Source organism: Pogona vitticeps, chromosome 2 (assembly GCF_051106095.1).
Source record: "Pogona vitticeps strain Pit_001003342236 chromosome 2, PviZW2.1, whole genome shotgun sequence".
Classification (NCBI taxonomy): Eukaryota; Metazoa; Chordata; class Lepidosauria; order Squamata; family Agamidae; genus Pogona; species Pogona vitticeps.
In genome coordinates this window covers 232,051,352-232,068,836 of record NC_135784.1, presented here as the reverse complement: position 1 = coordinate 232,068,836, position 17,485 = coordinate 232,051,352, and the positions used below count along the sequence as shown (strand labels likewise).

At 40.6% G+C, this 17,485-nt stretch overlaps 1 protein-coding gene and 1 long non-coding RNA gene across 6 annotated transcripts in view; one reads left to right on the top strand and one right to left on the bottom strand.

Moving 5' to 3' along the window:
- Positions 1–4,775: 4,775 nt before the first annotated feature.
- Positions 4,776–7,435, bottom strand: LOC110085454 (uncharacterized). The gene is made up of 3 exons (XR_002301636.3): positions 7,153–7,435; positions 5,631–5,661; positions 4,776–4,972 (listed from the first exon to the last, which is right to left on the bottom strand). It is a non-coding gene; the product is annotated as an uncharacterized LOC110085454 (long non-coding RNA).
- The window catches only part of KANK1 (KN motif and ankyrin repeat domains 1), a 142,042-nt gene continuing 130,793 nt past the window's right edge, over positions 6,237–17,485 (top strand). For 2 of the 5 annotated variants that reach the window (XM_072992168.2, XM_020805656.3), the window contains exon 1: positions 6,237–6,434. The gene's annotated coding sequence lies outside the window, so the exon portion shown is untranslated. Of the gene's footprint in view, positions 6,435–6,601; positions 6,992–7,093; positions 7,211–17,485 lie in introns of those variants that run through there. The other 3 variants (XM_072992167.2, XM_072992165.2, XM_072992164.2) reach the window with 3 other exon arrangements.

Genomic DNA, 17,485 nt, shown 5'->3' with positions numbered 1-17,485 from the left:
TGAGAAATAAATCAGTTGCAAGCACTAGCCTGGACAGGAATCAGACAAATTGTTGGAATATTTCTTTGACACTATATAAACAAATCAGATGTTGAGTTGATTTCATAAAGATTTCCTAGATGACTGCTGTATAAGTAGCACAGGCAAAGCAACTGAACGACAATGACAAAAATAGTACTTAAAAAAAAAAATCAGGGATCAAACTCCACTTAGCTTAGAGAGACTTGCTTCTCTCTGTTAAAAGACTGAATTGTAACACGTCAGTCCTAAATTATTTACTGTACTTAGAGGCAAATTCATCTTGCATTGGTGAGATTAATGGCCATTTGCAGACACTGAAAATTACTTTTTCGAACTAATTCATTATATGGTAACTAGATAGCACAGTATGATATCTAAAAGTTTGCTATTGATACAGCTTGATAAATAGTTTCTGTATTAGGCTGCAGGTGTTAGGAATACTTCATCTTCTGTACGCTCCTGTTATACGTTCAATTTCCCCAAGGGGCAAGAAGTTTTGGCTGCCTGCATAGCTTCGTGAGTTGTGGCACCTGGCTGCAGAATCAAAAGTTGGGAGCTGATTCCCCACTGTGCCTCCCATGAGAAGCAGCAGTCTGTGTGGCCTTGGGCCAGCTGAATGGTTCGAAAGCACTCCTAGAAGAAGGGCAGACCACCTCTGAGTACTCTGTACATAGGAAATTCTAGAAATGGTTGACATAATTCAGATGTGATTGGATAGCACATGATGATGACTAGAAGATTTAGAGTATACCAGCTCAGCTTTATGGAATCTTCACATAATTAATTTTACTTAGGAATATTCAAGCAAAGCATGAATGTGGGTGAAGAAGCCAGCAGATCTGGTAGCCTGTACCAAACCTGTAGTAAGAGATCCTTCAGCCTATGGTACTTCAGTTTCTCCTTCTGCCTACTCCAAGTGCCAGATTCCTGTTTCCCACAAACAATCTGCCAAGCACTGGTCTCAAACTCAACTCTTGCAACGGAATCGTCCTTCAGGAGTCATTCAAGCCTTTAAAAATAATTAACACTGCAATGCTATTCATGTTTGCTTGAATGAGAGTTCCCCTGAGTTCAACTGGACCTATTCCCAGGATGAAGACTATAAAACTGCAGCCTTAGGTTATTTAGTGTTAAATCTTCTAATCCTGCATCATTTTAAGGCAAAACCAGAATGACAGATCCAGTCAGAGTAACCAGGCACTCGGAGCAAACTTGTAGCATGACTTTCATTGCTAAACCTTCAGACAAGGGGTGATCACGCAGTACTAATAACAGTGGCCAGTTCTGATGGGAGGTACTGTTCAACAAACCAGAGAGCCACGGTTTGTCTAACCCAACTTTAGATTCTGGTTCTGTGACCAGATTTTATTAAATTACAGGTGCCATAATCCCTGACCACCAATAGTAATAGTTGAGGCTCATGAGATATTTGAAGGTTCACATCTTCCTCAGCCCTTCTGAAGACTTTGAGGTACCTGATGAAACATGGTACTGGGCAGAAATTGTAAATCTTACTTTTTGGGGGGCCACATTTGCCAGCATCCTGCACCAGCCACTGTAGTCATGCTGACTGAGGAACCTGGCCCCAAGGCAGCTCAAAAGTTATCTTACATAAGGCCCAATGACTCATGATTAATTGTGTATATTTTCCTTAGTTCACACTGTATTTTCAGAAGCCTGTACATCTTTGTCCAACATCTCCACATCCTGCATCTTCTTTACAAAGAATATTACTATTGATTTCCTTTTCAGTTTTGCTTGCTTGAACTGTCAATGGCCAGGAGTTTCTAAATGAAGCAACTGAACCCAAAAGAGAGTGATTTATTTGCTTCCCTCTGCTTTTTATGATGCACGAAGTCATCTATTTATTAGTCTTAGGACCTGACCTATTGGGCAATTAGAGTACTGTAATTGCAATTAAGCCATTGGGGGTCCTTTTGTGAGATGGCATCCATCCAACCTATTCTTGAACACAATTCCAATTCTGTCAAATCCATATGCATTTGGAAAAAAAACCCTAGTGAATTTCCTGAGATCCATTTCTTAGCAATTCAAGCAGATTTCGTTAGCTATGAGACAGACCTTTTCTCAATAATAATTAATTGATTCAGTTAATTTTATGTTTAGCATAAATGGAGATAAAGCAGCAGTGCAAACACAAACAAGAGAGAGGCTATTTTTGTTGTTGCTCTGGATACTTTCATAAGAGGGATGATGCTTCCTTATCTATACAATTGAGGACTCTTGGATAAAATATTAAGTTGCTCTGAGCCTAAATATATCACAATATGTGTCAATAATGACGTGTGTAAGCAAAGTGTTGCAAGAGAGAGCCAGTGTGGCTGCCTATAAGTGCTTTCTAAAAATATAATTTCTTAATTTAAAATGTATAAATGTATTTCCTTTGATATTTTTAGTTTTAAAGAAAGACTGATGTGTACCTCCGATGATGTAATACTGCCGCTTCTGTGACTGGAGAACTGCATCATGGCTTTCTGATTCCACAGCATCACAGTTATAGTTACTTCATATAAAAATACATTAAATAATTGAGGGCTTTTTTTTTAAAAAAAAAAGTTAAATCAGGGTGAGAAGCTCTGTATTTTTGAGAGGCATAGGAAATTTCTACACGTTTTCCTTCAAAAACACTGGGGTAAGGGGCAGAGGATCTCTGTGTAGTTCAGAATCTGTGTACAGTAGGACTCCCTTATCCACAAAATCAGTATCCAATGATATTTGCTATTATCCATGGTTTTCTGTATCCACAGAGGGAGTCTTGGAACCAATCTCCAGTGGATATGGGGGTCCTACTATATAACCCTTATGCCCCCCCCCCATGTAAGTACAAACCATAAACAGTTGATTCACACACACAGGGAACAATTCTCTGTATCAGGTTTTCCCTTCACAGCATTGACAATCCTTTCCTTAAAATACTATAATAAGCCTTGAAGGTCATTATGACCCCCCCCCCGATCTAGAGGCTGAATTAGAGATATTCTGTCGGGGGGCGGGAAGCAATTGCTTTGACACTTTTGGTGTTGAACCTGTGGGGTTCTAGGTGGCCAGGGGCACAGTATTTATTGAATCTTTATTTATTTATTGAAAAAAATACCACATATAACCAAAACCTCTGTTTATTGTTTCTCCATTTTATTTCCTTTATCACAGGTGGCTTCACATGCAAGTGTTCAGGTTCATGTAATTCAAAGGAGAACTGTATTTTATTTTAGAGTAACTATAAAAATAATGGAGAACGAAATAACCAAATGCAACTGTGACTTGTTTTAGGACATTATAAGGTAGCAATCCCACAATTTTCTTAAAATCCTTTATTTACCCTTCAGATACTGTTATATTAGAATTTCTTTGTTGGGGTTGCATTCAGGACTTTTGCTTTGTTACCGCAAATGTAGAATAAATTTGAACACTTGTAGGAGAAGCTTCCTGTGATAAAAGGAAATAAAATGGAGAAACAATGAACAGAGAAGGTTGCAAGACACTAGCAACTGACAGTGAAACAGACCAAAGAGCAGGAAAATAAGAGATCCTGTGTACAACAGCTGAGGCTTTGTCAGTAGTGGAACAATGTGTTTTGCCTGATCAACCAGCCACACTGTGCATCCAAATTAGAAAAAAGAAGGCCAAGTCTCTCGCCCTGCAGACATCTGTGTCCATTGAGAGCCACTTGTTCTAGGCCTATGAATCCACTTATTAACCACTTTTTGATGCAACTATACATGGGGGCTACAGAATCAAAATGGTCAGATTCAGTCTCTAGGCATCACACACACTTATTTTTTTAGGGAATAATAGGGAATCCAGAGTTGCAGAGTTGTTATACACAAAAAAGGAATGTAACTTGTCTCATGTAGATTACACAAACATGTTCAAAATGATTATTTGTTTCCACCCTCTTGTAGGATTGGACCCATCTCACAATAATTTATCTGATCCTATGGTCTAATTTGAGAAAATATATTACAAACAGCGATCCAAGTAAATTACAAAGAGAATTATAACTCCCACATCAAATTTATAATGTTTGACAGTGGAGTCCACTCAAATGAAAGTTTATGATCTATTGGTTCTTTATATATACAGTACCTACTAGAGATGAGGGTACTGTATTTGTATTTGTATTTGTATATGAATATTGTAATTTGTTATTGGAAGACGTATGTAATATTCTTGTGTTATTTTATTGTTCTTTATGTTATATTGGAAGCCGCCTAGAGTGGTCGTATAGACCAGATGGGCAGGATACAAATAAAATAAAATAAATCAATAAATACTGTAAATAATTTGGTCTAAACTGTTCCAACAGGAGTTCTTAAGTAACATTTTAAAGCAGAGATTGAGCAGCAGAGACATGTACAACTTCAGTCAGCAGGCAAGCCTTTGGATACCAACACCTTTCATGCCTACCTCAGTGCAGCAAAAAGCAATGGAGGCAAATGATCATGGTGGCATGTTATCTGAACATCTTATTTCTTTACAAGTATAAAGAAGCATCACCAGGGACACATCGTTGCTGAAATACATCAATTACAGGGACAGCTGGAAAACACGCCTGTTGCAAGCCATGAAAGTGGGAACAGGGTGCTACTGCGGTTGTCACAGAAACGTGGCAGTTTTTTTCACCAAGGTCACTGTCAGTCAATGACACTGGAGAAAGGGCAAGTAAAACAGGCAGTACCTGCCCGTTAGAAAAAGCAAGTCCCCCCCCCCTTTTTAAAAAATCAAACAGAATACAACTTGGAAAAAAATATTTATTTCCTCTGGTTCTGAGAAGTGGGAAATGAACATTGCTACTTGCACGCTTTTATACCATGTTGAAGCTGCTTGGATGAGCAGCAAAATGTTTCAACCTAAGAAGAAAGAAGTCCAGTTGCCATGACTCAACTTCCACGTCTTCAATAGATCAATCAATTTAATTTGTAAAGATTTCCTGCAGATGGAAACAAAAACACCTTTCAGTGATTAATCTCTTGACCTCTTTCCAAAGGGAATGATAACACAAAAAGCCACAATGCCAGGATCCTATGTCCAAGGAATATCAGAGGAAGTGGCTTCTGGCCCAGACAAACTTTATGCCATGATAAGTCTGCTTTTTTCCCCCTTGAGAAGTGGGAAGTAGGTGACTTTCCAAATGTGGTTGAACTGCAGCTCCCACCAGCCTTAGGCATCATAGCCAGGCTTGAGGGGTGATGGGAACTGCTGCCCAGTTTCTGGAAGATCTCATGTTTCCCGGGCCTGCTTTAGGCTGTCAGAACATTATTTTGCAGGAGAGTAGGGTTTTCTGGTGCAACAGATTAACACTAGCTCAGTCTCAGTGTAAAAAGAGTATTTCTCATTTTTCTACAAAATGCAGTATTTACACCTTTGGACAGCCTTTTGGTGGAAATGGTATCAGGTTAGGGTGACGTCCCCAACACGGCTGAAAGCGATCTCTTGGAAAAGCAGCGCGTTTAGGGTGCCAGAGAAGTTACCTGCATTGAAAGACTGATGCCAATTTGTTGTTTCAACTTCTCTCTCAGGTTCAGAGCAGCAACCATTTTAAGGGCAAAACAGGTCTGGCCCTGCGTCACCTTTTCAGATCTCCTTACCTGTGTCAATACATGTCAATCGGAGATCTTCCTGAAAAATTGAAAAATTCCCGTTTTATATGGGGAGGGGGAACTCCTCCACTTCGGCGGAGTGTGCCCGTTTTTGGGCCACGCAGAACTTTTTCGCGTGTTGGGAACAGAAGGGTAACTAATTGCCAGCTGTCGTTTTCCTCGCTGCCTATTTGAATAATTTCTTTTGGCAGATTTATCCTCGGTCTCGCTGGCAATAACGCGATTTAACACACACACACATGCACACACCACCACCCCCTGCGCGCGCCTCTCCGTCTCAACAGGTTGGCCCCACCCGGCACCGCCAAACTCGCCCAGGCTAGGATCCCACGGGACTGGCGACTCTATGGAACCCCTGACGGCCAAAGGGGGCGGGCGGGCGAGCGGTGCGCGCTGGGTTGAGTCGGGGCAGCCGCAGTGCGGCCCAGCCGGCTTGTGTGTGTGTGTTGTGCGCGAGGGCGCGCGCGAGCTTGCGGCTGCAAAGAGGCGCGAGAGGAGTTTGCAGGGAAAACCCTTGAGTCAGTCCCAGCTGCTCTGGCGGCGGCAGCGGCGGCGGCAGCAGTAGTAAAGCAAGAAGCCACCGCTCGCCTCTTTTTTTCCTCCCTCTTCCTGGCGGCTCTGGAGAGGAGAAGGGGGCAGCCCATCGGGCAAGCTTTTGCCGGGAGAAACCCTCAGTGCCTGGCGCGTCTTTCGCCTCCTGGGGACCGCTCTTCCTTTTCCTTCCCCCGTGCTGGGACTTGCCGAGGAGTTTCCTCCGCCCCCTTCTGAGCAAGCAGGTTGGAGGACCGCGAGGTAAGTCGGGCGCTCTTTCTCTTGGGAACCCTTTGGCCGGTTGCTGTCGGCCTCTGAATGGACCCCGGAGGCGGGAAGGGAGGGAGGGCTGCACAAGTGGCCTCAGGGGGCGCTGGCCGGTGTGTATGTGTGTGTGTGTGTGTGTATGGGGGGGGGGGAGAAACTTCGTGGAACTCTGCCCTGAGGCGCGCGGGAGACGTGCAGGTCCTTCCCACCCTCGCTTTTGACCTTCTGGGAGGTAGGGGGGGAGTTTCTCATCGCAAAACTTTGGATGGGGGGGGCTGAGCGGGCGGGCAGGCAGGCTCTGAAGGGGCATTGGGGCGGAGGACGTCGCTGAGCGCCCTTTTGTTATCTTCAAGATTTCTGTCTTCGCAAAGGTACACCCCCCTCCCGCCCCAACACACGCACACTTCTTTATGGTAGTCGTTTGTGCCTCATTTCCCTCACTGGGCTTGGGAAATGAGGAAGGGGGGCGTCTGCCTCTGCTCTGCGGGAGAGAGAGGGAGAAGCTCGGTCCTCGTGCCTGCAGAGCCTCGGGCTGCTGCAGCAGCAGCATGGTGTGTATGTGTGTTGGGTTCCCCTCCACTTGACATTGCAATTACCAGAGAGGAGGAGGGAGGGAGAGACGGGGGGGGGTTGGAGGGGTGTCGCTTCCCTTTGCCCTCTCTCCCCTCCCCTCCCCTCCCCGCCGGACTCCTTTCCCCCCTGGCCGGCTCACCTCTCAGTTCTTTGGAGCAGCAGGGGTGAGGGACGCTTTTGTTCTGCAGACATCAAAGGTATCTGAGATGGGATGGCGGCGGGAAAAGGAGAGTTGCACTTTTGGAGACAAAAAAGATATTGCCTGTCAGCCCTTCATTGTGTCGGCTTTCTGGGTTTCCTTCTTTTGTGGCTGCAGGAGAGGAATGAAACCTAACTTTCTTTCTCTCCCTCCTGGCTGCTGCATTTTATGCATAGCTGGAAGCTTAATGATCTGCTGCTCAGTGTCATGGGGCAGCGGGGTCTGGCTTAAGCAGCCTGTTGGGAGCCTGTAAGAAATTTGAAATCTTTTTTTTTCCTTTTTGGACAGGGGGGGGGGGGGTTGTCTAATCTTGTACTTTCATAATGAAGTCTGCTTGTGAACTCAGAATATAGCTTCAAATGCTCAGCAGCCCAAGATCTATATTTATTAAATTCAGTTATGTGAACAAATCTTTGTGTATGTATATGTGTAATGCCTATGCATTGATATAATGTATAATGTAACTTCGTAAAAAGTGGTGCAGCTGGAAAACTTCTGTCAGTCAGTGACATGATCCGGGATTGTTGCACACATGCATCTTGAGGTGCATCTAGGGAGAAGGAACAAAACTGTGGCCTCTATCTGTGTGAATTCACAATAGTTCACGGACAACAAAACGTGGCACTTCAAACTTGGCCTAAGCCTTCTCAATAAGAAAAGTTCTTTGGGACTAGCGTTCTTCTCTTTGTGTATGGAAGAAGTCGGTGACTGTACTCTTGAGGGTAACTTGATATTTTTCCTGTACTGTTCTGCTGAGTTCATTTGCCACAGGATCACTGTGAGGGTGAGTAGGATCACTGTGTGCTTTACTGTGGCCCGCGACACCCCTTAAGATGAGAAGATGTATCTTTGGTAATTTATGTGGATGCACAACATGGCAGTTGTGTCTGCCATGAACTAAATCACTGGTAAGTACTGGAGAGAAAGTCACACCAGAGGAAGGGCTTGCACAGAGGATCCCTCCCCTGCATTTCTTCCTATGTCAAGTGGAGCACTCCCTCCTTCCATTCTTTACTTGGTTACTTACTGGGCCAGCCAGCTGACAGGTTGTTAGTTCTTGTTCTGTTCCCCTGGAAGAGCCCCAAGAAGGCACTCCATGGCCTGGTTCTTGAGCTTACAAAAGTTTGTAAGACTTTGTATTTGGCAACACTAAATATGAGTTCATATGGCTGACTTCTGGCGAGCCATATCCATCCTTCTTTGCTTGAATGCTCCTCATTAGCTCTCTGTAGATGTTGGGGCTTGGTCTGACAATGCACTTCTGCTCTTCTGGGAGTCCCTTGTATTTCTGGAGAAATAAGAGAGTGCAAGCAATACTGCATCAACCTAATGCAAATACTGTTGACATTCATGAAAAGTCATAGAGTATTGCTGTGACATTTAGAAATGTATCTTATGAGAGGCAAATATAAAAGGGAATGGCACAGAAATGTGGGTTATATGTATTGGCATCTTCTTCCAGTGTTTAGAAAGGTTTTATTAAGTTAGCTGCTTAAAAAAAGTTTATTACATAATTTTATAAATTTGGGCATCTTTGAAAAACCTTCTAATTCTAAAGTGCTTCTTTATTCCAGGCCAAATTTTATTTGTAAATTTTTCTGTTGATTGCTGCTTTTTATGTTTATGGAAGCTGCTTTGGGTAGTAATTCATACTTTGCCTTTCTGAAATAATAGTAGTAATAATCTGAATGAAAATTTCATCAGCTGTGCTGTTCCTTTAATATTAGCTCTCTGGAGAGTATCAGAATTACTGCTGGATCATTTAGCGGTAACAAATTCACATTCAGTTCTCAACTTCCACATGTTCCTACTTGGATCTGTTTCTGAAAAGTCACTATATTAAAGCAAAGCTTGCTGCGTATATACTGCCCCGTAGTGCTTCAAGCACTCTCTGGGCTGTTTACAAGTTAATTATGCAGGCTATGCATTAAGTAATACATTGGATATTTTAAAAGCAAAGTTATATGTTTTTCCAGTACTGATTGATATACAGTACTCTAAATGTTTTGTTTATCTTACTTCCTTGTGCATCTGAAATATACTGGGAGATGGTGTTTTAGTACTTTAACTGTTGTTATTTCAAAGTGCTGATTTTCCACTGTGCTCTTGTCTTTCCTAAGCACTTCATTTAAAATGCTTTTTCTGGCGGGGGGGGGGGACCAGTTACTATTCCCCTGCTTCACAGCCTGGTGAGCTAAATTCAATTTTGTGACTTCAGTTCATTTGAAAACTGGGTCCTTTGCCTTCTTCTATTATCTTCCCACTGATCTTGTGAGTGGAATGGAGGGTTCTTTAAACAGCTTTTCGCATCAAATTTTAAGATTCTTAAAGTCAAATGGTAGAGTCTAATGACCATTTTTTACATGCATCTACTGTAGGTATAAGTGTGAAACATCTGTGTTGGTAGAATTGCAGAGCTGTATTTGCCTAAGCAGTTCAAATGATTTTTAATCACCACGTTAGTATTCTATGTTTGGGAGGATGGGTTACATTGGAAAGGAAAAATTTGCCCAAGCCATCCAGGGAGTTACTTATATAAACTATTTGCTGTATGGAGCTCTGAACTGCATTGCTAGGAACAGTATATGCTATGATTGTTCTCTATGATCCAGGCCTAAATACAGCTGTTAGTCTTGGTTAGAATAGACTTGTTGAACTAGTTGCCGAATGGTGATTCAAAACTTTGAAATTTCCGTTGATTCAATGGGTTTACCATATTTGAGACTGCAAGCCAGATTCAGGACACGGTCATAGGTTCTGTTGTTGTAAATAAAACAATTAACTTAATTTCTCTCTTTTTTAAATCTTAAAATAACATTCATAGTACTTGTTTGTAGTTAAGCAAATGTGGAAGAAAAGTTAGTCAGCTCTAGAACACTAGTTGAATATATTTATAATAAACTTTTTGCCTTTCTTTTTGTTCTTGTTGGACAAGTAACTATTAAGTTGTTCAAAGAACAGTTTGGGCAGAAGTCCTTTGTATGTTATGAATGCTCAACAGTTTATTCCTAAACAGATGTGCTTAGGATTACGCTGGTAGTCACACTTGCTCAGCTGTAAGTCGTGAGTCTCCTGTTGAACATTCATTGGCTCTTCTTTCTGTATGTCTTCCCAGAACTCAGTCTGAATTCAGTGATGCCACTGTGCTAGTTCACAATACATTATAAGAGTAATTTTACATTTCCAGAGTAACTGCAAGGGTGATATTCAGTACATTTTTGTGTGTGCAGATGCACAACAAATGATATACTCTAGCACAACTGCATTAACATAGACTTTTGCTCTGCTTTTGCTATATTGAACTTAGCTCCATATATTCTATACAGGCCCTCACTTGCAGAGGGTAAATTGAACTGACTTTCAGATACAGTGAAGCAGGGCAGAGGCATTCTAACCCATCCCATTATACTGCCACATTTCAGCACCCTGAGTTTTGGACTGTATATTGCACGCTGGTGCTACTGAATGGGCTACTTAGCTAATTAAATAAACTCAAAGTATGTCATGTGACTCTTGCATATTTCTTGTACACTTGAGAGAGCGACAGTCGAATAGATAATGTAGTACAGCTGGAGATAATATTTGTGTCTGGAGGGAGGTCTTAGTCATTTATATTAAATAGTTATTCAGCTCGGAAATTGAGAATAACAGGGTTGAAACAAATGCACACCCATCCAAGCATATTACCTTGATATCTATTTGAAGAGAAACTGGAGCTCTAGGGGAATTTGACCCTATCAAAGGCATAGCCTAATCTCCATACCTGGCTCTGCGGACTTGATCATAATCAGCTTCTTCGTGTTGTATGTACTAGTTCATTCATCTTTCTTTAATGTTACCTGCCCCATATAATTACTTGTAGAACACTCTTCAAATCTAATGTAGCAAGAGAGAAGAAATGTTGATGAATTTGATAAAATTGTGCACTACTTGCATAGTGGTGACAGTGTGCTTCAGACATGTTAATGACTTCACCCATTAGGTTTATGGAGAGTACTGAAAAGTGTGAAAAATGCGATGGAGCTAGAACATTTCTCATGGGGAAGAGCTGTAATCTGCCAGCACCACCTTCTGAGAAACACCTATTGCGCTAAGGATTACTTTCCGTGTAAAAGACGATACTTTTTCCTAAAATCATTGTAGGAAAAATTGAGGGTCATCTTTTACATGGAAGTAACCTAAGAGAAAACCATGCAGTAGCAAAACTGCCTACCTTATGCTGGCCAGTGGGGTCTGGAGGTACCTTCATGCTGGGACCCACCCGTTTTTGCTTCTGCTGACCTGAAGCAGCCAACGCTGTAACTCCTTGCCTGCAAGCCAATCCAGAGTGGGGTGTGTATGCACCTCCCTGCCGGGACCCACCTCCTCCCTCCCTTTCCGTTTTTGCTTCTGCTGACCTGTATCAGCCGGTGCTCTTGCTCCTTGCCTGCAAGCTGATCCGGAGTGGGGTATGTATGCACCTCCCTCCCTCTCCATTTTTGCTTCTGCTGACCCAAAGCAGCCTGTGCTCTTGCTCCTTGCCTGCAAGCTGATCCGGAGTGGGGTATGCATGCACCTCCCTGCTGGGACCCACCTCCTCCCACCCTCTCTGTACTGGCTTGTAAATGTTGCCTAATTCCTAAATAAAAATGTGTTCCTTTCTAATGTTTAAAATATTGATTTCTGAATTTTCGGGTTAGAAATTTGGGGGAGTCTTGTACACGGAAAAATACGGTAAATTCAAGGGACAAATTATCACTTGGTAGGTGAATCTATAATTTGGTAAATGTTTTGACTAATAAAATTAATAAAGCCAGAATGATCCTTACAAATTCTATAGTTATGCAACTTGAGAGGTCATTGGATTTATATCTTTCCTTATGGTATAAGAATCGGGGTAATTGCAGAATCCACTTAGGTATGTGATTCCTCTGACAGAAATTGAAAAGTTGCCTGGTATTTACAAATGACCTCCAAATTGGAAAAAAAACAACAATCCTATGTAGTCAGCTTTCGTTTCTGCTTTCTCATCTGTAATACTGTTCAGTCTTTCCATTATTGCAGCGTATGACCTATCTTAAATAATAGATGTAGGAAGTGAAATGAAGACTCCCTAATGAAGAATTTGCTTAGTAACAGACACAATCTCTCTCTCCCTCTCCCTCCCTCTCTCTCTCTCTCTCTCTCTCTCTTGCTTGTAGTGTTGGTGGAGCTGTCAAAAATGGGCAGCAGTTCATGCTTCTAGTTTTATAGAAACACAATCAGTTAATTGGAAACAGTTGTAAACTTCTGCTGTCAGCAACACTCACTACAATTCAGTCATTTAGTTAATGGAATTAAGTAATGGGATTTAATGAGAGCTTGCCCACATTTTGCTATTAACCATTTATACTTGCCCTTGCCCTTCTCTTTAAAATAGAGAAAGAAATACAGTGTCCTCTGAAATGGTAATTTAAAAGGAAGGAAATAACTATAATTCTGACTCCTTAGCAGGTAAAAATCTCTGGCATGGTTTTTACTGTAGATAACAAACATGGTGAAGATACATATTTTTCTTAGGTGGAAAAATGGGAAGAAGAAAAACAAACAAACACCAGGCTTTGCTTTAACTTTTGATATGAATCCATCCTCATCATATTGTAGAAGATATTGTAAATTCAGTGTAGCATGTTAACACACTGCCTTGGTGTTTGCTGTGCATCCATGAAAATGATGTGCAAATTAGGAGTATTGGACAGCTTATTAAACAAAATGGCTGGGACGTGTTAACACATTTTACATTTACCATCTAGTTCTTATTTTTACATTAGCTCTTTCCCATCATGGTGAATTCTGAAACCAATACCAGGGAGTGTAATATGTTGGACATAACTTAAATTTAGGGCTGACCTGGTTGTTGGTAACTTAACATTTGTCTCTAAAAACCATTGAAACATTGATTCTTGTTACATGAATTAGCTATGAGCTTTCCAAACAAAACAACAATAACCTAAAACCCAAAAATCTGAATGTGATTTTTCTTGATCCCTGAAACTAGCATAATATTTAGAAAGCACTGTGAAATTCCTTTGTCTTTTATTTTGTAGAAAGACATTTTGAATCATCATCATTCATGTATATTGAAAGAGTGCTTTCTGCACTCCTTCCTCTGTTGATGTATTAAAGACTATTTTCAAAGACTATTTTCTCTCAAGTAATTGGCATTGACACAGAGAAGCATTTAGATTTCCCATGAGGCATGAAGAAGAAATAAAGAAAGCCACTTGGGGGTTTGGAGTTCTAGTTAACTTTGTGTCAAATAGTTTAAATAGATGAGGATTTGTCTTTAGGGTGATTTATTTCCCCAGGTCGTGTTTCAGAAGAACACAACCTTTGTTTACCTTTCATAATTCCTGTCTACAGTTTATTTCTAAACAGGAACAAAGTATCCTATGGAACCTTAAAGGTGACCATATTTATTCTAGCATATGGTTTCATGGGCTAGAGCCTACTTTAACAGATTCATTAAATAGTACTTTGAAATTCTGGTATATATGCAGTAGAGCTGATTGGTAATGGGATTGTATAGAATGAAATCAGAGAAATTGAATGCAGGAGGTATCGACAGTGGGTATTACTTTACAAATGTTGGCCTTGCACTGACCTGGCAGCTGGTAAAGCAATTAACAATTTCTTATCACAAAATACTTGTTATCCTATTTCAAACACTTGTTGATAGATTGGAACTTCCTAATGAAATGTAGTTCAGCAGTTCATGTCTTTGATCTATCTTTGAAGTTTCTTTGTTCCACAGTAACTACAAGTAGATTCATATTATACTTCAATAAACCTCACTTGTGCTGTAACGGAGATATCTAACTATGACCTAGTTTGCTGAAAGGGTTTATTTGGAAGATGCTGCTTCCTTCAACACACTATACCTAAATTCTTCAGGATAAGACACTAATAAGTTTAAAAAGGAGTATATCCCAGTGGTGGAGGCAGCTGCAAAGTGAAAATTGCTTAGAAAACTCTTGATTTTGGCAAAGAGTTCTTAAAACACATCCAAGTTGAAATGTCAGACTGTAACCTTATAATTTATGGCTTTGCCAAGACCCTAAATTGGTTGGTTCCTAAATGGAATATTTGTAATTCCTGAATGAGTAACAAGTCATATCTTGAACCAACAAACCTTAATATTATTTTTAAATTCATTTGAATTAATATTAACTTGTATAGCTGGTTGAGCAGCCTACCAGGACAATATTTTTATTTAAAACTTTTTTTTAACTGAAAAGGCCTTCTCACACCCTTCAGTAGCCAGTTTTTTTAAAAATATGGAGAGTGCAGAAACACCTTCCTTGGAGATCACTAGAAAACCTCTGAACTTTTTTAAAAAATGTGTGTGAGTGCTGGGGAGTTTTGTTAAAGCTTCTTGCTGCATGCAGCCTGTGGGCCATGTTTTGCCCATACCTTTTGTGTGATCTGCATGACAGAACAACTAGAATCCAACATCTCCTCCTTGGATAAACAGCTGTATTTGTTGCTGCTTGCCTCTGCAGTTGCTCCTGCTACCTGTGTCACCTACTGTAAACAAAGCACATATGATAACAGCTAGTTGGAAAAAGAAAGTATGTACTGTATAATGACAGACAGAGCAGAATAGAAGAACATATTATGCATACCACTATTCCCATGATTCAGTTTGGTTGTTGGACACACTTCAAAATCTCCTAATAGTTTTTCTCCTAGTTTTTGGGGAAGAATTTTGGGGAAGAAATGATCACAAAGCTAGTTTGAGCTTCCCACTGATTCCCAATGTGATGTAGTAGATAGAGTGATGGACTAGAACTCTGGAGTATTTCTAACCATAATTCTTCCTTTGATGTGTGAACTAAGTCTTTTTGTTATAGCATTAAATCTTATTTTTCTCATTTATTTCTCTTGCGTATATGAGATACACGAACAGTGGGGGGGGGGGAAATCAATCATTAAAGTGTGCTTCAGAAAACAATGAAGAGATAGGAATAGTCAGCCCTAAATGTGCTGTGGCTTTCTGGGGATAAGCTTGGTTGTAGCGTTGACAGCGCTAATTTGAACCATTTTGTAGTTCTTCAGGAGATGTCCTCTATAAAGCAACAAGACTACAGTTCTCAGAAAGTGCCTCAGCAGCAGCTGTTTTTGTTCACTAACAACAGGAAGTAGGCCCAAGACATGAAGTCCTACTTCTTGTCGTTAAGGAGGAGGCACAGAGCTTCTGAAAACAGGCTGTATGCCAGGTGAATATGGGTCCGTGGACTGGAACTTCCAGAATTCTGCCTTGGAGAATTCTGGGAGTTGAGTCCAAAAATTTTGAATGGCACATTCTTAATGTCCTCTTTGTTTCCCTATATAGCCACACACACTTTCTCATCTGCTTAATATCTTTGGTTCCTAGCTGCTGCAAGAGCCTTTTCCATTCTAAAAAGTTAAAATCCCTCTCCTAAGATAATATTACTTGTGTAAGTGCTTTAAATCTAAAATATGTTAATAGCTTTGGACTCACCTTATGAGTCTACCCACCGCTGGAATGTAGAACCTGGGAACCTTTTAGAATAGAATTTGGCTCTTCTCTACCTTTGCCTTAAACCACTTTAGGCTAGAATAGAACTGTTGACTGTATCTCTTACTCATCTGTTCTTTCCCTCTCTGTCTATTCTGTGAAATGCGAACTATCCCTCACTATTCTATAGTTTTAAGTTGGCCCTCATAAAAGTATTAGGTTGCTGTCCATATTTGTACTAAATGGGGAAGGTGAACTATTTCACTTACTGCTGCCTTTAAACATGTAAATGATATAAATGTAAAGACAGTAACAGCAGTCCTCAAATGTTACCTAATTTTTCATATGTTTAAGGCTTTATAAAGAGTGAAAATTTACTATGCTGTTATGCTGTAAGTGGATGAAACAGATTTTTTTCTTTTCACGAAGCTACTCTGTACTCCGCCTGATACCAATGCACTCAAATTTTCTCCTGACTTCTGAACAGCCATCAGATTTTTAAATTAGAACAAGAGCTGCAGGAATTCTCCCAATTAATGCTACTAAAGCTAAAGTTACCCTTTGTGGAGAGTTGGTATATAATCCAAATAAATCCTTGCATGTGACAAGACCCTTTTTCTAATCCTATTGCTGCCTTAAGGATCAGGTTGATCGCTAGAATAGATTGTATGAATTAAACCATGTCTAGACAATAAAATTCCTAGGTTCATTTGAAAAAAAAAGACAAAAATAAAAGCAGTGGCTTTGTGTCAGCCGTTCAACAGAGGCAAACCTTTGCCCCCTTTCTGTGGTTAGAAAATATATATGTCACATGTGAGGAAATCATTAGTGAAGAAAATGAACTTAATATGTATATATAAATGAAAGGTGACAGAAGTAGAGTCGAAGCCTGAATGCAGGTTTTCAACAATTGTCACATAGAGACAAAGAGAATTACTACAACAATCAGTGCAAAGAAATAGAGAACAACAAAAGGGGGGGGGGGAACACAAGTGATTGCTTCCAGAAAATCCAAGAAATCAAAGGGAGTTCATGCCCAAATTAGGAATGCTGAATTAGCAAAAGGGAAGCATACTGTCTTACCAGGTGAAAATAAGGAGAAGTTGGAAACAATGTACTGAAGACCTATACAGAAGGGATAAAAGGATGACAGACTCTTTAGAAGAGGAATTCTATGTTGAAAAACTTGCTGTTCTGGAAAGTGAAGTGAGAATTGCTTTGAAAGCACTAGGAAGAAATAAATCACCGGGGTAAATGGAGTACTGATAGAACTGTTTCAAGCCACATAGACTGAATCCTAACAAGAATATGAAAAACAAATATGGAAAAGGATGGCCCACAGACTGGAAATGCTCAGTATACATTTCAGTCTCCAAGAACAGAGATGCCAAGGAGTGCAGTAATTATAGGACCATTGCTTTAATTTCTCATGCAAGCAGAGTGATGCTGAAGGTGTTGCAACAAAGGCTTTTTACCTTATATGAAGTAAGAAATGTCTGGTGTTCAAACTAGATTCCAAAAAGGAAAAGGTATTTGAGATCATATTGCAGTTCTCTGCTGGGTACTCTACTGGAGCTCATCAAAGAATTTCAGAAGAAGATTAGTCTGCCAGACTAATGCTAACCCCTTGACTGTGTGGAGCATGAGGAATTATGGGTTGTTCTGAAAGAAATGGATAGGCCCCAGCACTTGATTGTTCTGATGTGTGACTTGTGTTGTGGACAAGAACCTTTAGGATAGAATGGTTTCTTATAGGCAAAGGGGTCAGATAAG